This window comes from Macrotis lagotis, chromosome 2 (genome assembly GCF_037893015.1).
Source record: "Macrotis lagotis isolate mMagLag1 chromosome 2, bilby.v1.9.chrom.fasta, whole genome shotgun sequence".
NCBI classification, from domain to species: domain Eukaryota; kingdom Metazoa; phylum Chordata; class Mammalia; order Peramelemorphia; family Peramelidae; genus Macrotis; species Macrotis lagotis.
In genome coordinates, this window is record NC_133659.1 from 95,742,923 (window position 1) to 95,764,337 (window position 21,415).

At 34.0% G+C, this 21,415-nt stretch overlaps 1 protein-coding gene and 1 pseudogene across 3 annotated transcripts in view; one reads left to right on the forward strand and one right to left on the reverse strand.

The window, feature by feature from the left end:
• Positions 1–21,415, reverse strand: part of DENND1B (DENN domain containing 1B) — a 365,288-nt gene that overhangs the window by 260,595 nt on the left and 83,278 nt on the right. The gene's annotated exons all lie outside the window — the stretch shown is intronic.
• LOC141512925 (histone-binding protein RBBP4 pseudogene) lies at positions 13,555–14,958 on the forward strand (annotated as a pseudogene).

Here is a 21,415-nt window from a genome sequence, read left to right on the forward strand (position 1 = left end):
GTATTAAAATACTTTATTGACTATGGTACCTTTTAGCAGGATATAGTTTGCTTCCTTATCCCTTTTAACAGTATCTATTTTTGCAACTGCTTTGTCTGAGATAAGGATTGCCAACCCTGCATTTTTTTTTCACTTCTGCTGAAGTAAAATGTATTTGGCTCCAAACTTTTACCTTTAATCTATATCTATCTCTCTGCTTCAAATGAGTTTCTTGTAAATAGCATATTGTAGGATTCTGGTTTTTAATCCACTCTGCTATTTGCTTATATTTTAAGGGAGAGTTCATCACATTCACATTCAAAGATATAATTACTAACTCTTTATTTCTCTCCATGTTATCTTCCCTTTGCATTTTTCCCCTTTTTCCCAATTTATATTCTCTATTATTTTGTTTCTGAATACCACCAATTTCAGTGTTTGTCTTCCTATATCCAACCCCCCTACCCTTTCTTTCCCCTTTCTCTTTCCCCTTCTTCCTCCCCTTCCTTCTGTTGGTTCCTCTTTTCCTCCCCCCTCCCTTTTTCACCTTTTAATACTTAAAAGGTAAGATAAGTTTCTTAACTTAACTGATTGCAAGTATGTTCACTTTAAGCCAAATCTGATGAGAGCAAGATTCAAGTGGTTCTCACCTCTTCCCTTCTTCCCCTCTATTGCAGAGGTCCTGTGTATCTCTTGATGTAATGAAATTTACCCCAATCAATCTTCTCCATCCTCCTATCTCCTTACCTTTACCCTTTTTAAGGAGGTATTGTTTATCAATCATTCTATCTGAGTCATGAGTGTCAATCACTTCTGGCTAAGTATATTCTCTCTAAAAGAATTACAATTACCAAGAGTTATTAGAGTCTTTCTCCTAGGTTAGGGACATATAGCCAGCTTCATCTTATTGGCTAGAAGTTTCAAAATTCTGGCTAAATATATTTTCTCTAATAGAGTTATAATTCTCAAGAGTTATTAAAGTCTTTCTCCCAGGTAGAGTTATAGCCAATTTCATCTTATTGGATAGCAGGTTTTTTTTCTTTTATCTCCCCCCACTTTTCTTTTTATCCTTTCTTGTTTCCCTTGAGTCTCATGTTTGAAGTCCAAATTTTCTATTAAGTACTGGTCTTTTCATCAGGAAAAGTTGGAAGTCTCCTATTTCATTAAATGTACATCTTTTGACCTGGAAGAGAAGGCTTAGTTTTGCAAGATTATGAATTCTTGGCTGCATTCCAAGCTCCCTTGCATTACAGAACACCACTTTCCAGGCCCCTTGATCACTTTAATGTTGATGCAGCCAGGTCCTGTGTAATCTTTACTGTAGCTCCTTGGTATCTAAATTGTTTCTTTCTGGCAGCTTTCAAGAATTTCTCTTTTATCTGATAGTTCCGGAATTTGGCCACAATATTCCTTGATGTTTTCATTTTTAGGATCCCTTTCCAGAGGGGATTGATATAATCTTTCAATAACTATTTTGCCCTCTGGTTCCATAATATCAGGGCCATTTTCCATCGCTAAGTCATGTAATATTAAGTCCATGCTTTTTTTTCTCTTCAATGTTTTCAAGAAGACCAATAATTCTTAGGTTGTCTCTCCTCACTCTTTTCTCAAGGTCAGTGGTTTTGCTGATGAGGTATTTAACATTTTCTTCTTTTTTTTCAATTTTCTGGTTTTGTTTAACAGATTCTTGCTGTCTCATGAAATCATTAGTTTCCACGGATGAAATTCTTTTTTTTAGAGAAGAATTTTCTTCATTTACCTTGTGCAACTCCTTTTCCAATTGGTCAATTCCATTTTTGAAAGAGTTTTCCATTTGACCAATAGAGGTTTGGAGGGAATTAATTTCTGTTTGCATTTGCGCAACTGTATTTTCCAAGGATTTGGTTTCTTGTTGCAAGATGTTAATCTTCTGTTGGGTTTCTTTTCCCAAATTTTCAAATTGATTTTTAAACTCCTTCCAGATTTCTTCAAGGAAGTTTTTCTGTTCTGGAGACAAAATAATATTCTCCTCAGAGGTTCTAGATCTCTCTGAGTTTGGGTCTTTATCTTCTAGAAATTTTTGTACAGACCTCCCTTTCCGCTGGCCTTTCTTCATTTTCATAAGATCTTCTGTTGCAGGAGGTACTGGTGTTGGGATCCCTAAAGGCTTTACTCACTGGGTTTAGTACCTCCAAGTGAGCAGGCCAGTAGGGGATGCAGATTGATTTCTCTGCAGTGTCTGTTGGCTTGATTTAAGGTCCTCTCCCTTGGCCTAGAGGGAGTGGGCAAAGTTTCTGGATACTTTTATCCTTGATCAAAGTGGGTTATGCCCTGGAGCAAGGTAATTACTCTACCTATTCACAGCTGAGGGAGCTCTACAGCCCATGCCTGAGCCTGAGATGGAGGTGGGCTGTAATTGTGTTTGTTCTAGGAAGAGGGTTCAGCTGAAATGAAGGTATGGAGTCTGAGGTCCTCCAGACCAAAGCATCCCAGGGGATCAATGTCCAGCCACACTCCATGTTGGAATTCACTCTCCAGCCCTGCAGGAGAGCTGCAGACTGTCACCCCCATAGACAAAGTCTCCACACCCCAGTTGGCTCTTGGGCCAGCTCTCCCACAGTCAATACCTCCACAGCTGATCTTAGGTTAGGCTGAACTTACATTAGTTTGGCACTCACCCCACCCCCACTGGCTCTCTGCTCTCTGCAACCAGCATACCCATGATCCTCGAAGACAGAACTTGAGGTAGGTGTTCTTCTCCTAGATTCTTTTTCTGTGTTTCTGTCAATCAGATTTCTGTTAAGAGGTTTGTTTCTTATTATATTATGTGGAAAAATCAGGAGACCTCAGCACAGGCCCTGGGTTCTCTCTGTCATCCTGGCCAGAAGTCCAAAAGAACTTTTAAAAGATCAAATTAAAAAATACAAATAAGAGCTGGGTTGGGTTTTTTTTCAGGGTCTGTGAGGTGAGGTGGAATACAGGCCAGTAACTAATTTGATTTATGAAAAAAGGAAAAGGCAAATTTTCAGTATCAAAAAATAATAAAGGCGGGGCAGCTAGGTGGCACAGTGGATAAAGCACCCACCCTGGAGTCAGGAGTACCTAGCTTCAAATCCGGTCTTAGACACTTATTAATTACCTAGCTGTGTGGCCTTGGGCAAGCCACTTAACCCAATTTGCCTTGCAAAAACTAATAATAATAATAATAATAATAATGAAAAATACTCAAAAGTGAATAACAAATTATTAAAAAATGATCTGTTATAAATTTAGGCCAATAAAACAAATAAGAAAAGAAATGTAGAATATTTTAAATATATAATGTCTATGTTAACAGATCAAGAAATAGGTAATTTAAATGACTCAAGTTCTGAAAAAAACAAAAAAGAAAGTAAACCACAAATGAACTCTGGGGGAGGAGGTAGAAAGAGAGAAATGTAGGACCAAAGGATTTACCAGATAATTCTATTAAATATTCAGAGAATAATCAATGCAGTTATTACATAAAATGTTTCCATTAACAGAAATAGAAAGGACATTAACAAATTAATTGCATGATATAAAAATTCTTGATATATAAACCAAGGAAAGAAAAAATAATAAAAAAACTAAAGAAAAAATACCTAAAAAAACAAAAATATTTTAAAAATTTTAAAATAGACTAGCAATATATTGAAAAATTACTGAACATAAAAAATAGGACTTATGACAAGAATGTAAGCTTAAATTAATATTGGGGGAAAATTTTTTGACAGACTTCTTCACCAATCATCACCAATTTTCATTAAAATTTGCCACCAAATTCCATTTAAAATTCTTTTCTTAATATGGAAGAAAGTATCTATCTAAAACCAAGAGTCAGTATTATATGTAATGGGGATAAACAAGAAGAGATAAGACAAAGATGTCCATGACCATCATTATTATGTGACACTAATAGGAACTCTAGCTATAGCAATGAGATAAGACAAGGAAATTAAAGGGATAAGTACTGGAATGTATATGTATATAAATGAGAAAATCTAATGAAAATAGACATGACACCAAGAAACAATAAAACAAAGTCAAAAGAATGAAAAAATAAAAGAAAGCCCAAAATATCTCAGTGGTAAAATAACTGACCTAAAAAAATAAATTGAGAAAAGATTTTTTTAAGGACTACCCAAAATCCATGATCAGAGACAGAGCTAGAGAGTGAAAGTGAGCAAGAATTGGGGGAGGGGGAAAAAAAATCTAGATACCATATTCCTTTTTTTTTTTTGATAGATGTATTTCAAAAATATATATATAAAGAAAATTATTCAGGTATCCTAGAAGCAGAGGTCAAAGTAGAAATTCAAAGAATTTACTAATCATCTTCTGAAAGAGATTCCAAAATGTAAAGTCAGGAGTATGATAGTCAAATTTCAGAGCTCTCAGGTTAGGGAAAGAAATACTATATGTAGCCAGAAAGAAATAATTAAAAAATTGTAGAATCACAATCAGAATAACACAAGATTTATCAGCTACCATGATAAAGAAGCAGAGGGTTTCTGATGTAATATTCCGAAAGGCAAAGGAGCTAGGATTAAAATTATAAATATGCTATATTGAGCAAGAATGAATATAATCATTCAGGGGAGGAAATGGACATTTTTTTAAATAGAGAACTTTTAAACATTCCTAATAAAAAACAGGACCAAATAGAAAATATGACAAACAAAAGATTCAAATAAATATAAAACATAAATAAAAATGAGATATCAAAAGGGACTTAATAAAGTTAAACTACATATTTCTACACATGTCAATACATGTAACTCCTAAGAACTTTTTCAACATTAGACCTTAAAGAATCTACTTAGAAGGCAGGCATGTGACTCTATTCTGTTGGAATGATCTAAAAATAAAAATGAAAGGCTGAGAAAGAGGGGTGTACTGAAGGAAGGGAGAGACAGAATGGGGGAAATTATCTCACATGGAAGAGAAAAGCAAGGAAGAATTTGGGGGTTTTAAGAGGAAATGGAAAAAGGAATTTAGTGATATTTGACCATCATTATCATCTACATTGATTTAAAGAGGGAATACTGTACGAAATTTTGCCCATGTATAAGACCCACTGTTTTTCAAAAAATTTGGGGTCTAAAAATTGCGAGCATCTTATTCAGGGGCTGTAGATTTTTTTTTACTTGCTCTTCCTGTTTTTTCACACTAGTTGTTTTTGAGCTCATTGTTTCACATTAGGTTACATTTTGACAAATTCCGCCCTGAAATGGCTCAGGAAAAATTGTCATGTGGTGCTGAATTCAAGTTCAAAGTAATCCAGTTTGCCAAAATGAATGGAAATTGTGCAGCTGAATGTCAGTTTTGTCCTCCTCCAACTGAGAAAACAATCCAAGATTGGCTACACAAAGAAGAAATCCTACTGAAAACACCATGGCAGAAGAAGGTCATGAGAGGCCTGATTTAGATAGGGAATTGAAGAGATACATTGAAGAGCAGGGGGCAATTGGAATTCCTGTGTCCACAAAGATGATTCAGCAGGGGATAAGTGGAATTGCTGATGAAAAGAAGTTACTGATTTCAAAAGAGAACCCAATTGGTGCTTCAGGTTCATGAAATGGAATTGGACTAAGCATGTATCCACACACCAGATGTGCTCAAAAGATGCATGAAAAAGCTATGAGCAGAAGGTCCTTGAACTTCATGATAAAAAAAACAAGTTCAATAACTTTATGTAATGCATTTTTTTCAAATTTCAGGCCCCAAAATTAAGATGTGTATTACACATGGGAACATCTTATACATGGGGGAATGTGGTATTTACTCACACAGTTGGGTACAGAAATTCATCTTACCCAATAGAAAAGTAGAAAGAGAGAAAGACAATAAAAAGTTTGGGTGGAGTGATAAGTGGAATGGGAAATTAAATTATATGTCAAAAGAATAAAAGCATATAATAAAAAGAGAAGATAAATTATAAAGAGAAAGGGAAGAAAATTATTTTTTAGAGAAAAGTACAGAAAACTATTTTTTAAAATAAAAACTAAAGAAAACAACAAATTGAATTGGAAAACAGCACAAGGAATTTTATTTGACTATTTTTTGTAAGAAGAAAAATGAGGTTAAAATGAGATAAAAGGAAAAAATAAGATAAGCTAAACTAGGAAATGGAATTTTTAAAAGTAAATGCTGGACAGCTAGGTGGCACAATGGATAGAGCACCAGCCCTGGAGTCAGGAATACCTGAGTATCCAACCTCAGACACTTCATAATTACCTAGCTGTGTGGCCTTGGGCAAGCCATTTAACCCTACTGCCTTGCAAAAAAAAAAAACCCTAAAAAACAAAACAAACAAAAAAGTAAATACTGTGCTATGTTCACTTTTTAAAACTTCTTTTATATTTTCCTTTCTTTCTCAGTTTTTTTCCTTAAGTTCCAATTCCTCTTTTACAACATGACTAATATGTAAATATGTTAAATATTATTTAACATATACAACTTTATGAGATTGTCCACTGCCATGGGGAGAGGGGAGGAAAGGGAGGATAGCAGAAAAATGTGGAACTCCAAAGCTAGCAAAATGATGAATACTGAAAACCATCATTACATGAAATTGGAAAAAATTAAAATGAAATAAAATTTTTAAAGTATATGCCTAAGGGTAAAGGGAAGAGAGCCTATGGAAACAGAAATGCTTTGAAATAGATTAAGCTATGATAACTGAAGAAGCAAAGAAATTTATTTGCATAGGATAATTATTGATATGTTGTCTCATCCTTCTTCTGAATCATAATCTCCCTAATGGCCATGCTTGTCCTTTATTCTATCTATATGTTGCTAGGATTTACCACAATACTACATGTTAATTAATATTTGTTAAATTAAATTCCAAATTCTTGAGTATAGATCCTATGTATATTAGCCTCTACAGCCCTCACAATGCTTAGTGCAGTGAAAAGTTATGGAGATATGGGGTGTAGATAGAGTCCTGCAATTGGAAAACAGAGATGTGAGTTTAGAGTCAAGCTACATCAATGACAAGTGTGATCATTGGCAAGACCATTTCATCTCTCTGAGTCTCTATGTATCTTCAACTGAAAAATGAATATGGAATATGGAAAAAAGAAAAAAGAAAACTATATTTACTATCAGTATTATTAAAGACCTCAAAAGAGGCACATTAAAGTGCTAGATAAAATGTGAGCTGTTATTTAATACACAATAGATTTTCAAATATATTTTGGCATAATTTAATCACTATCCAGGGAACTTACTGGACACATTTTAATGGATTCTGCCAATGGGAACAAAATTAAAATTTCCAGTAATTACAATCAGAAGTGGATATATAACATCATTCTGTGCCAGGAAGCAGAAGAAAGTTGAAGTAGACAAGGTTGGGAAGAAAGAAAACTAGAAACTAGAAGTTAGAAGAGAAAGAGATTAGCATGCTTACTACAAATATTGTATTCATAATAAGCAATAGCAAATAATCTATCATGAAGAAAATTGCTTAGACACATTGGGTGGGTATGGTTAGGAGGAAAGAAGATAATTTGGTGTAAAACCCTGGAAATGGGATCAAGAGAGCTGTGTTTCAATTCTAGGAACTACCAAATTCTGCTTCCAGTCACTTACTTAAAGAGTTGGAGTTTTAATTTCAAATAAGGCATAATGGTCTAAATGATCTTTAAGATTCTCTCTATCTCTAAATTGTGTGAATTTGTATTCCAATCTTTTTCAGTTGATCATTAATATAATTAATGATACTATGCATATAATAAAAATAAATAGAAGTAATATGTCAGAATGGATAAATTGGGAGTCAGGAAAAACACAGCTCAAATCCCATCCCAGAAACTAGCTGTATGACTGGGAAAATCATTTAACTTCTATGTGCCTGAGGTAATTCCCTAGGACGTAATGACTAAATCATAAATGGATTTTGATTTGCATAGAAATATGGAGCTCTCATAAAGGGAATTTCTTGCATTGGGCCAGATATCTCTATGCTCGAATTATACTTAAAGACTAATTTTTAAAACTAAGTAACATGTGTGCGTGTACACACACACACACACACACACATGAAAAAATAAGAAAAGAACATACCTTCATAATTAAGGTCTATTTCAATTAGTTTATTGAGTTCTAAAGGTAAGAAAATACAACTTTAAAAATCCTCTAGTAAAAGTTAAACCATATTTTGTCTCTAATCTCTATACTAACAAAAACTGAAGAAACAAACTAAAAACCTCTATGTAATTATTTGTATTTTAAATCATAAATTAGTCATTTTATTTAAATGTGCACAATATATATAAAAATAAAACCATTTGTATTTAATGATAGGTAGAAATACTTTTAATTTTTTTAAGTTGAGCTATAGTTACAAGAGAACATAGTATTAACAAATAATATTATTTGGACAAGCATGAAATATAATACATCTTTAAAATAAAACACTCTATTACATCTACAAGAGTCTAAAAGGCTAATAATTTAAGTATACAGTCTATTAAAATGCACATAATTTATCTTAACTCAAAATGAAAACATATCTAACAACTAAAACCATTCATCTGGTTTCTTTTTCCTCTGCCTTAAGATATACAAATGCATGCCTTTTCACCAGAACACAGCAGCTGGGAATGAAAGGAATAGATTTCAAATGATCATTTTCACATCATATTCCATCGTCTTTTCATCAGTTTCTCCTAGTCTTTCTTTGAGCCTCATTCTATTACGAAAGCTCTTTTTTAGATCAATTCATATTTCCATAATCCACACTGCTGTTTTTCCCTCTTCTCCCCAGGGTGGACTAACCCCTACATCTAGAACTATGGCTTACAACTGTCATTAATACATATAACAATAACAAGATAACAAAAGAACTGGTGGAGATGAGACTGGCTAGTACCATATGTTGATCAAGTTCAACATTTTTAACTCAAAGAGAAAATTTTGAAACTTCAAGATTTAATGACTGTGGGGTTACAGTGCCTGTCCCCTCAAACTATAAACTGATATTAATTCATAAATATAAGTACTGTAGCACTTCTTTTAGAAATCTGATCTACAAGGAAAAGAAGGCAAAAGGAGAAAGGAAACAGAAAAATAGGCTTTTTGATATTAAAAAATATAAGTTTCAAGATCTTAAACTATTACCAAATAGTTGCTCTAAAATATTTTTACAAAAACAATAAATAAGTATACTGAATGAGTTTATGTAAAAGGAATATAATTTCCCCTTTAATATAAATTTATAAAATTAAATTTTATTTGCATTTATGCCACTGTTACTAAATAGGTAGGGCATTTTTGTAATCACATTAAAGGAAAAAATTTCTGTTGTTCACCATTTTATCCCATATAATTTTATCTTGATTTTAAGATTTAAAAATGTTAAGAAAAACTACAAATAGAAAAAATACCTGCGACAGTAAAACTGCTTGTTCATATAACTTTATGTGAAAGTTGCAATGCCCTGGTTTTCGATTATTCATTTTTGATTAGTCAAACTTCTGTGAATTTAATAGAAGCAATATTTTTAGTTTGGGTGTTCTCAAAGTTTCCAAGTTTGACTTTTTTTAATATTTTAAACCAAATCCAAGAGGGAAGTTTATATTTGGGGAGGGGGGCGATTAATATTTTGTCTTTATTCATATGCCTTAAAGAGATCACAGAGCCTATCCCTTCCATTCTTGTCTCAGTCTATCTTATTCCTTCTTCTTTTCCCCAGTCTCTAACAGATAGTCCTCCTTTCAAAAAGCCAATCCGTCTACAAACACATGCTTGATCCCAACCTTTTCTTTCTGCCCTAGCACAATGCAAACTCAATCCCCAGTTCCAATATAAGTTCTTAAAAATACATAGCTAAATTTCTAATAAACTAAATTTAGTTCAATATAAAAGACAAATTTTCCAAAATCAATTTCAGTCCTTTAAAATCTATCTTACCCAACTAATTAGTCCCAAAAGATAATATTTCAAGCCTAGACAGAAAGTACAAGCTGATGTATTTTAAATACTCCAATGGTATATAATCTTAGAGCTTTAAAAGTGAATATGAAAACTTCACCTAAGGAACATATTAGAACAATATCTATTTATCATTTCTAACAGGTAGTCTTCAAATAAAATACTCATTCCAAGAGAAGTATTTTAGGTGGGTTTCTCTTTACTTTACTGTGCAAAAAAAGGTTTTAGTACCAAAAACATTTCAAAATATATGGTCTCTTCTTTCAAATTACACTATGCATTACAGTACAATTTTAAATCTTTAACTTTAAAATGCAAGCACAGAAATGCAGAAATGGAAGAGAATATTTTTTTAAAAATACAATACTGTCATTAATTTTTCTAATTACACATCTGACAATTTTTTACTTTATAAATAAGATAACCAATTTTAACCCTGTTATGTTTTTCTAGATTTATTTCTGGATATCTATAGTTATACGGATTACTCATCTAATTATGAACATAAAAATGGTTTATTTATAATATTAAATTTGCATTTATAAATTAACTAAAATTATTAATGTACTTTTCTATGATCTTATATCTTTTGCTCTAAGTAGATAATTACCATTTTTAATAAATTAAAACATAAAAAACTGAAATAACAATTTTACATGTCAGATATATACTAAATAGCCTGGTTTAAAATAATTAATGTGCTAATTAGGGTTATTAGGAATTATCAATTATTATATTTATTGCTAATACAAAGAATAGATATCAGTGATATAACATGAGAGTATGAGAGGAGTTATTTCAAAAAATTACAGTAGTTATCTACCACTTATACTTAAATGCAGCATCATTTATAAGAACTTATTTAAGTTTTTAGTTGAAGAGTAAAATCTTTTTTAGTGATGTCTCTGCATGATCATCATCAGGTCTCTTAAGGAGATAGAAATCTACAATGCACAAAGAAAGTAACAAAAATCAAAAACTGATTCAGATCTTCAATTTATCATCTGGTTAAAACAAAACAACTAAAAACATTTTCACTGATCTACAAAACAGTAATTCAAAGTGGCACTAGTATAGAATAGAAATAAAATAACACTTTTAAAAATTAAACTCAAATCTCAAGGCTAATATAAAAGCATCGCAAAATTTCTGGCTACTTAATATTCTTTTGTTTCTTGTTTTAAAAACCCTATGATGAAATTTTCAATTACTGTATAGCAAGAATGTAAGGAACCAAAAGTACAACATCAAATTTAGATCATTAAATAACTACAATATTTCATCTAGTATATAGAAGAAAATCATTAAAAATGCAGAAAGTAATATATTAATAATGGAATACTTTTATAATATTATAGATTACATTCCTCTAAAATGGGAAGAAAACTTAGACATAATAGCTCACTAAATCTCAAAATATGGATTGATGTTTACACATAGGTTTATAAACATACAACCAAATGGCATTATATGTGTTTCTTTTATCGACTCACAACCTGTCTCAAACAATAAAGAAACATTAACTGCAATCTGTTGGTTTAATTAATTTTATATTATCATAATAACAGATAAAAAATATTCAAAATATTTTTAATAAATGCATATATTTAATGAGCCAAAAATCAAGAGTCAAATGATATTTTATTTTTTCAAAACCCCTTTTCAGACATGTGCCTTATTTTTTTGAAATTGTAACTACTCCAGAAAATACAAGCATTGTAAATGTACCACAAATTGCCTACTGTGTGCCCATTTTAGTCTCATAGTCCTTTAAAATTTATGGAATTTGTACAATGTTCTCATTCTTATTTTGAATAATAATGTAACAACATCTTCAACCTTATTTCCAAATCACTCTTTTTTAAGAATTCTAGCCAACAATTAATTTAAAAAATCCCAAATTACCAGTGTAGCCTTTTATAATACTAAAAATCTGTGAGTAATGGGTACGGATCAGCAGCTATATAAATATAATAAAATATTACTGGACAATCAGAGGTTAAAAATATGGAGAATTCAGAGAAAAATGGAAAACTTGTATAAAATCATAAATGGAATAAGTAGTACCAAGAGAATAAAATTGCAGAATTACAGTTAAAAATTTAAAGTACTAAAAGTACTTTACTAAAGTACTAAAAAGCAACAAACCTCATTAACTATAATGATTAATTTCAGTTTCAGAGATTAGATGGTGAAACACACAGAATCTTCTCAGTAGAGAAATAGTGGACTATGGGTACAAAATGTTGCATACTCTATCAGACAGTTATTGAATCCACTAGTTTGGCTTAAATTTTTTTTTTATTTTAAGTGTAGAGTATACACCCCATACCCATCCCTTGTCTTTTCTATATTTTGTCTCAATTTGGGCAGGCTACACTAGCAATGGCAGACTGGAGGCCCCTAGAGAGAATTGTTACAATTTACTCAGAATGCCAGGAATTACTTTGGTGAAGAAAATATACTCCTACATAACTAATTCCTAAGGCCCCATTTCTTGGCTTCCCATTTTAAAAATCTGAAGATTCAAAACTGAAATATAACATTGTATCTCCAAGTCTGAAATGCACCGTCCTACAAATAAACATAAACTAATGTTTATGGAAGGTGGGGGGAAAGAAGGTAGCCAAGACTATGGAAATAGGAAATATATGTGTCTGTGGCAACTCACAACTCAAGACTACTGACCTTGATGTTCTCTTGTCTTCCTCAGAAGAAGTATACAAAACAATTCACAGATGGGCAGGGTTATTCCTCTTCTAAGTCTTTGAGTTTTATTTCTGACAAGGACCAATTCTGTGTTAGCTCTTTGGGGTGGCCAAAAAAAAAGAAGTGTTAAGCTCTTTCATCAAAAGCAGGACCCTAAGTTAAGGATCTTCTGAGTCCCTTTTATGCATTCTGAGAGGGTTCTCTCAATCCTCAAATCCTCCATGCCACACTAAATGACTCTTCACTGAAACCTAAGCTTGGCTCAGTCTGTCCCAGAAACAGGTATTAGCACCATGATACCTCCATGCCTCTTTCCTTCAGACAACTTTTCCAAGTGGTAGATAGCATTGCAGGCTATGATGTCTATTCCTAGACTTGATTGGAGATTTCTTCTGGTCCCAGCACCAAGGATTCTTCTCAGAACTGATTCTGGAGTCTCTTTTGGCCACTGAGAGAGATGTGATATTGAAACAAACCTACTGCTTCAAAATAGGATTTCTTCTGTGAAATGATTTACCTGTAAGGGCAGCTAGGTGGTGTTTTCGATAAAGAACTGACTTTGGATTCAGGAGAATAGGAATTCAGGTCCAACCTCAGACATTTGACATTCACTAACTGCATAACCTTGGGCAAGGCATTTAAACCTGACTGTCTCGCATCCAGGGTCATCTCCAGTTGTCCAGATTTCTATCTGGGCACTGTACACACATGGCTTTGGAGGAGAAAGTGAAATTGATGACTTTGCACAGCACCCCATGACTCTTTCATGTGCTTGTCATGGCATCACCTCCCTTGGTCATGGACTTCTTCAAGAATGAAGGACAGGAGCGCCCTCCCGCCCTCCCCACCCCTCCGCCCTCACCCCGCCTCCGCCTTGCTGTGACCACGGCAGCCCCCGGCCCCTCCACCTGCCACTCCGGCCCCGCTGCTGCGCCCGCCATGGCCAACAAGGAAGCAGCCTTTGATGATGCTGTAGACGAACGAGTGATCAATGAAGAATATAAAATATGGAAAAAAAATACTCCTTTTCTCTATGACCTAGTGATGATCCATGCCCTTGAGTGGCCCAGCTTAACTGCACAGTGGCTTCCAGATGTGACCAGACCTGAAGGGAAGGATTTCAGCATTCATCGACTTGTCCTGGGTACACACACATCAGATGAACAGAACCATCTTGTGATAGCTAGTGTGCAGCTTCCTAATGATGATGCTCAGTTTGATGCCTCTCACTATGACAGTGAGAAAGGAGAATTTGGAGGCTTTGGTTCAGTTAGTGGGAAAATTGAGATTGAAATCAAGATTAACCATGAAGGTGAAGTGAACAGAGCTCGTTATATGCCCCAGAATCCTTGTATCATTGCAACAAAGACTCCATCCAGTGATGTTCTTGTTTTCGACTACACCAAGTACCCTTCGAAACCAGATCCTTCTGGGGAGTGTAACCCAGACTTGCATCTCCAGGGACATCAAAAGGAGGGCTATGGGCTATCGTGGAACCCAAATCTCAGTGGACACTTGCTTAGTGCATCAGATGATCATACCATCTGCTTATGGGACATCAGTGCAGTTCCAAAGGAAGATAAAGTAGTGGATGCAAAGACCATATTCACAGGACATACAGCAGCAGTAGTTGAAGATGTTTCTTGGCACCTGCTCCATGAATCTCTCTTTGGATCAGTTGCTGATGATCAGAAGCTCATGATCTGGGATACATGGTCAAACAATACTTCTAAACCAAGTCACTCAGTGGATGCCCACACTGCTGAAGTAAATTGTCTCTCTTTCAATCCCTATAGTGAGTTCATTCTTGCCACAGGATCAGCTGTAAGACAGTTGCATTGTGGGATCTTAGAATTCTGAAAATAAAGTTGCATTCCTTTGAATCACATAAAGATGAAATATTCCAGGTTCAATGGTCTCCCCACAACGAAACTATCTTGGCTTCTAGTGGCACTAATCGCAGGCTAAATGTCTGGGACTTAAGTAAAATTGGAGAAGAACAGTCCCCTGAAGATGCAGAAGATGGACCACCAGAATTATTGTTTATTCATGGTGGTCACACTGCCAAGATATCCAATTTCTCTTGGAACCCCAATGAAGCTTGGGTTATTTGTTCTGTATCATGCAAGTTTGGCAGATGGCTGAGAATATATACAATGATGAAGACCCTGAAGGAAGTGTGGATCCAGAAGGACAAGGGTCCTAGACATGTCTGCATTGGTGCTGATTTTTAGACTCCCCTTTCTTCCCAAACTGAGATTGATTTAACACTTGGTTTTGAGACAGACGTTTTGTCCAGACATTCTTCTATAGGTACCTGTTAACCCAGAGAGTGAATGATTTCTGAATATTAACTGTGGGGGGAGGGGGTGACTTAGCAGAGCCACAGACCCATATTTAATTTTTTTCCCAAGAACTTTTTATGAGCAAATCCAGCTCTGAAATCTGATTTAGCCACAAAAAATGGACCATGAGTGTTTTATTTTTCTTCCTAAGCTCTAAATGAAAGTTTTTTGGACTAATTTAATAAAATTAGAATGGGGTAGGATTTACATCCAAGTGAGGAGTCTGAGCCACCGAGGTATTAGCATTGTATCTGAACTCGTTTCCCTTTGTTTATGGAGATTCAAAGACTAAAATTGGCATGGCTGACTTTCTAGGGTATAGTTTATCCTATTGTAGACTGGCCTACCCTTCCTGGTTTCCTCTGTAACCAATCAAAATTTCTTATTAATTTTTTTTGTTTTATTTAATGTTTTTCCTTCCCTAATGACTTGTTTATTCCCTCCTTCCACTTCTCATCTGGTGAGGGAGAAACAGCCATGTGAAATGTAGTTGTACCTGCAAAATATCTTTGTTTGCCTCATATAGTTTTACTCGCTAGTATATTTTTTGAGTTATATTTTCATATTATTTCTTTCCTTTCTGTGATTGTTTTTAACTTGGGACCACCAGGTTATAAAGAAGTTGTTTTTACCTGATAGGTGTACTACTGGTAGACTACCCAGTAATCTGAAAACAAAACAATTGGTAGCTAACATGTACTTTAAAAATTAATTCTGGGTGGCTTCTTCCTTTTTCTTTAAAAAAAAAAAAGTGGTTTTGTCTTTTCAACAAACCCCACACAAATGGAATTAGTCCTTGACCACTCGTTTTATACAATGTCCTTTGGGGTAACTTGTCCAACCAGCAGCCTGTTACTGTCCATAACTAACTGTAAATGCTTATGATGGAATAAGTTGTTTTTCTACAAAAAAAAAAAAAAAGAATGAAGGACAAACATCAAGATTTACCTTTATCCCATGGTAGGAAATCAAAATTTCATCTCTGATTGCCAAATCATAGCTAGGCAATATGACCTTGTCTGATAGTCACCACAGAGTTTTAGGTACAATGGTTTCCCAGTTTATCTGAGTTCAGCTGCCTTTTAGTGTTTTCATTTTTTTAACTATAGCTATTGTCTGTTGTTCTCGTGACAGCATTATTTTATACTCATCTATTACTTTAGAAAGATTTTTTTGAATTTTCTCTAATATCAGCATTCCTATTAAGTCATATTCAAATTTGATGCTGGGAAAAGATCACTTCAGTTATCTTCACTTAAGTACCTTGCTCTACTGATTGGATTCTTCATTTGGTGTTTGTGAACTTTAAAAAAAATTTAACTATATTTCAAAATAATCAGTTTCTGTTTTTAATCCTACATGTTTATGCTATGTATTTTAAAATATTATTTTTAGATAGGATCCAGAGGTAGCACCTGACTGTCAAACAGACTTCTACCACACTCAAAAAAAGTTAAGAATTCCTTCTCTACAAACTATTTCCTCACTGTTTTTCTAATGAATATCCTTACAAGGACATTTTGGAAGCAGGGGAGAAGGGAGAAGAGTGTTACAGTATTTGGAATTGTGATATGAAAATCCCAAAGCATCAATAAAATATTTTTATTAAGAATGAATAATTGCAAAATATATATAGTGATAACTGAGCTGCTGAAGAGATAAGAATAGGGGAAAATGAAGGCAGGGCTAGAATAAAGAGGGGTAAATGTGCTCTAGTATTACCGACCCCTAGAGAAGAGTGTGATAGTAAAACAAATACTACGGAATCAAGTAACTAAATCCTAGAATACTGCTACACAGGGGTACACTGCTAAAGACAATCTTATGTTGTCCTACTTAAAGTCATATAGTCCTAAACACAATTAATTCAGTGGCATTAATACAGACAGATCCTGTGATCTCTTATAACATATTCAACTAAAGAAAATGCCTTTCATACAAAATGTCCTAGAATTAATTACTAAAGTAATACTATCTTAACACTACCCATGGGCTATCCACTATAAGTTATTAGGACTAGTTTCTGGACTTTTCAGAAAGTATTCAATAAGATATATCAAAGTTAAAGAATTTTTCTCATTAATTTTGTCAATAATAATGCAAACATTTTCAGATTTCTAGAACTCATTTCCTATTTTAATATGATGTTAATTACGTTTTTCCACTTGTTTGTCTATTGTTCTCCACTCTTTATCTTCAGATACCCTCAGGATGACTGCTTATACTTGCTTGTCTCAGTGAGCTTCCTTTTTTTTTTAATCTTCCACTTATTTCTGTTTTAGAAAATAATGCTTCTAATAATCTTTCAATATCCTCCATATTATTTTGCTAGTGAAATGTTTCTCAACTTATATTGCTTTTCACTGCCAACATTCTTTGCCAGAAAGTCAAGCATTTGTTGACTAGGGCATGCTTCTATTCTCTTTTGCTCTTTGACTAATTGATTTTCATCACATTGGTTTCATAGAGAAGTTTAACAACCAGTATCAATGCTCTTCCATCCATATTTAATTTTGCATTACTTTTTTAAAAATATTTTATTAGTTTTCCTCATCTGATATACATCATCTCACATACATATCCTAGTTCTGCCCCACCCATGGAGAAAAGAAAACAAAAATTCATTATTAATATCTATAGTCAAACAAAACCAATTTTCACATTGTCCACAACCAAAAAAAAATATTTCTCTTATTTGGCATTCTTGGTCCTTTTCCCCTTTATCAAGAAGTGTGAATGCCTCTAGAAGACTGGTAGATCATTACTCTTATAAGGTTTCAATACAATAATATTATATAACATTTATATACTATAATTTATCAATTCCCGAGTTAATAGACATCCTTTTCCCCCTCCCCCCCCCAAATTCTCATTCTCTACCATCTCAAAAAGGACTATATTATTTTTGTACATCTATGGAATTTATTTATTTGTTTCTTTTAGGGCTAATCCCTCCCTTAATTTGCTCTCTCTTTAGTGTCCCCTAACTCCTTTTCCCCCTCTTCCTCTTACTTCCCTGTTGAGTGAAATATACTTCTGTTCCCAATCTCAGTGTGTATATTCTTCCTTCCTTTCCTAACTGAAATAACAATGAGGTTCATGTCAGTCTACTCCCTCCTCTTTTTTTTGTATTAACACATAACTATATTTACTCTGACATTCCTTTCCCTATTCCCACTACACCTGTATATTCCCCTTTCCCTTTCTTTCCATTCTTTTCTGAAGATCATAAAGACATAACCATTTCCAGGCCTTATTTAACAAGACCTCCTCCATGATCCCTGATAATTTCAGAGTTCTGAGGGGACATTTGTATTATCTCCCTATATTTGAATGTGGATCTTTTATCATTATTCATTCATGCTAATCTTTTATTACATCAATCTTCTTTCCTATGTTTGAACTGAAGAGTTTCTAGTAGTCCTGTTTTTTTCCCCTTCTAGAAATACTTAAAAATCTTCTATTTCATTTAAAATCCATTTCTTCCCTTGCATACTCAATTTTGCTGGGTAAACTATCCTTGGCTCTATGCCCATATTCTTTGCTCTTTGGAATACCATATTCCAAATTCCCTATTCCTTTGTAGTAATGACTGTAAAACTGTGTGTGATTCTTACTATGGCTCTTCAATACTTGAATTTTTTCTTTCTGGATTAGGATATTTTTTTTCCTTTACCTGGAGGTTTTAGGTTTTGATTATGACATTCCTGAGAGCTTTCATTTTGGAGGTGTGTATTGGGTTTTTTGGTGTTTTTCTTTTATTTAAGATTGTAACTGGTAGAACATATTTCTATTTTGACCTCAGTTCTACGAGATCCAGGCCATTTTTTTCAAAATTTCTTAAAATCAATAAATGTAAAATATTTAAAATTAAAAAATTTTTTGAGTCTTGATAGAAAGTCTCTAATGATTCTTTTAACCAATTTATTTTTAGTTATTTAGTTTTGGTCACATTTTGAATATCAAGATCTCTCTCTCTCTCTCTCTCTCTCTCTCTCTCTCCCTCCCTCCCTCCCTCCCTCCCCCCCAACCCTGCATTAGAGAAAGTCAGTATTTGACCTTGTGGAACCATATCATACATATTTTCATATATCAGTTCTTTCTCTGGGGATGGATAGTGTTTTCTTTCAGAAGTCCTTCACATTTGCTTTGAATGATCATATTACTCAGAATAGGTTAATCATTCATAGTATTCTTCAAACAATATTGCTGTGACCATATACAATGTTCCTTTGATTTTGTTTATTTCATTCTGCATTAGTTTATGCCAGACTATGTTTTCTACAATCAATCTATTATTTCTTAGAACACAGTAGTATTCCATCACAATCATATTCAACACCTTATTCAAGCCATTCCCAATTAATGGACTCCCCTTCAAATTCCAAATATTTGCTATTACAAAAAAAAGAGAGATAATATAAATATTTTAGGCCATATCTCCAATAATTCTTAATTTTCTTCTTCTTGATCTGTTTTGCAGGAAAGTTGTTTTTGTTATGAGATACCTTACATTTTCCCTATTTTTAGTCTAACTTTGTTGCAATATTTTTTGTTTCATGGCGGCATTAATTCCTATTAGGTCCATTTGAATTTTCATTGAGTTTTTGGCTTGGTCAGGGTTTTGAACTCTGTTTCCAAGTTTCCAATTATTTCTTCCACAGTTCTCATTTGTTTTCTATTTTTTTTTTACCACAAGAGCCCTTATTTCCTTTATAAAACATTTTAAAATTCCTTTTTGTAAATTCTTACTTCATCTCTTTGGAAAATTTTAGCTGAGTTTTGCCCGAGCTATATTTTTTCCTGAGGCATTGTGTCTTTAGTATCCCCGTAACCATTATACTTCATTATGGTGGGTTTCATTTTTGTCTATTCTTCCATCCTACTTTCTGCCTCTGTATCTATTATTAGGGTGGAAAGATATGAAATGGTCCTGTTGTAGCTTCCTTAAGAGTACTGTTGGGCTATGTCAGACTCTTTAGGATAGGCTGGAGAACTGTAAATTTTCAATGTTTCCCAAGTGGTCTGATTCAGGATAAAGTCTGCTTGCTCTCCCCTACTACTCTGGACTCTTAAAGGTCCTTACATTGAATCTGAGCATGAGAAGATTGTTCTTGGACTGCCCTTTCATCAATTAAGTGGCAAATTCCATTGGCAGAATTGTAGGCTTCCCTCTGATTCTACAATTCTGCCTTGGTTATTCCTCTGAAGACTGGGCTAGATGCTAGAAGTGAGTGCTTGCTCTGTCCAGTGTCTGAGCCATACATCTGCTGCTGGCATCTGAACTTCTTCCTTTCACAATGTACTTCCCAGTACTTTCCTATCCAGGCATCATTCCCCTGCACAGGGCCCTTTTTCAGTCCACCACAAATCTGAGACCTGAAATTGGATAGCAGGTGACAACACTACCAGTTCACATTTTTCTTCATTGAAGTCCACCAGTATGGATTGGGGGGCGGGGGGGATGACACAACTGGGATCTAGTTCTTTATGACATTACCTCTCTTTACAACCTACTCTGTACTGGTTACACTTTCATTAATACTTCCCAATTAGAATGATTATAGTGGGAAGGCTAGGTTGCACAGTGGATAGAGCACCAGCCTTGGAGTCAGGAGTACCTGAGTTCAAATCCAGCCTCAGACACTCAAGCTCAGACACCTAGCTTTGCGGCCTTAGGCAAGCCACTTAACCCCATTGCCTTGAGAAATCTAAAAAAATAAAAAAAAATTTTAAAAAAGAATGATTATAGTGGTGGAGTTGGATTGATCCTAATTCCCCACTCTCAATTCTAGGATCATCCTTTACCAATATCACTTTTCAATCACTCCTGGCTTTCGGGTTCATTCAATCCAACTTTATTCAAGAATCCAAATTCTGGTAGCTATTATCCACCAATCCAAAAGTTATTCTCCCTCCTTATCAAAAGATCAGTGCCTGGCTCATGATCTTTCCCCCATAGCCTTCCTTCACTCTAGAGTATATCAACATGCATATCAATTATTTCCTCAGTCCCTCAAACTACTCTTTTTTCCAGTCAACTCCTTTATTCCACCTCAACAATATACACAATGATCATACCTTTGATGTCATCATAACCTACAAATATCCGACCTCCTTTTAAAAAAAATTTTAAATTTCACTAATCATATTATTTAATTTTTGTTTCCCAGTCCTGATCCCTTGATGATCATTAGTATTACCTTACTCTTGAATTCTTTGCTTCTTCTCCTATATATATACTCATGCCTTAAAAACAATAACCCAATATTACTGTTGTTATCCACCTCACTCGCTCCTATTTACCTGAATGGATAAAATAATGAACCTATACTGACTAGGTCCATTAAAAATTTATACTAGTTAATTTCTTTGAGTATGTTTTCATTTATTTTCTTTACTATTTCCCAAACACATATAAAATAGTCTTTTTGCTTTCA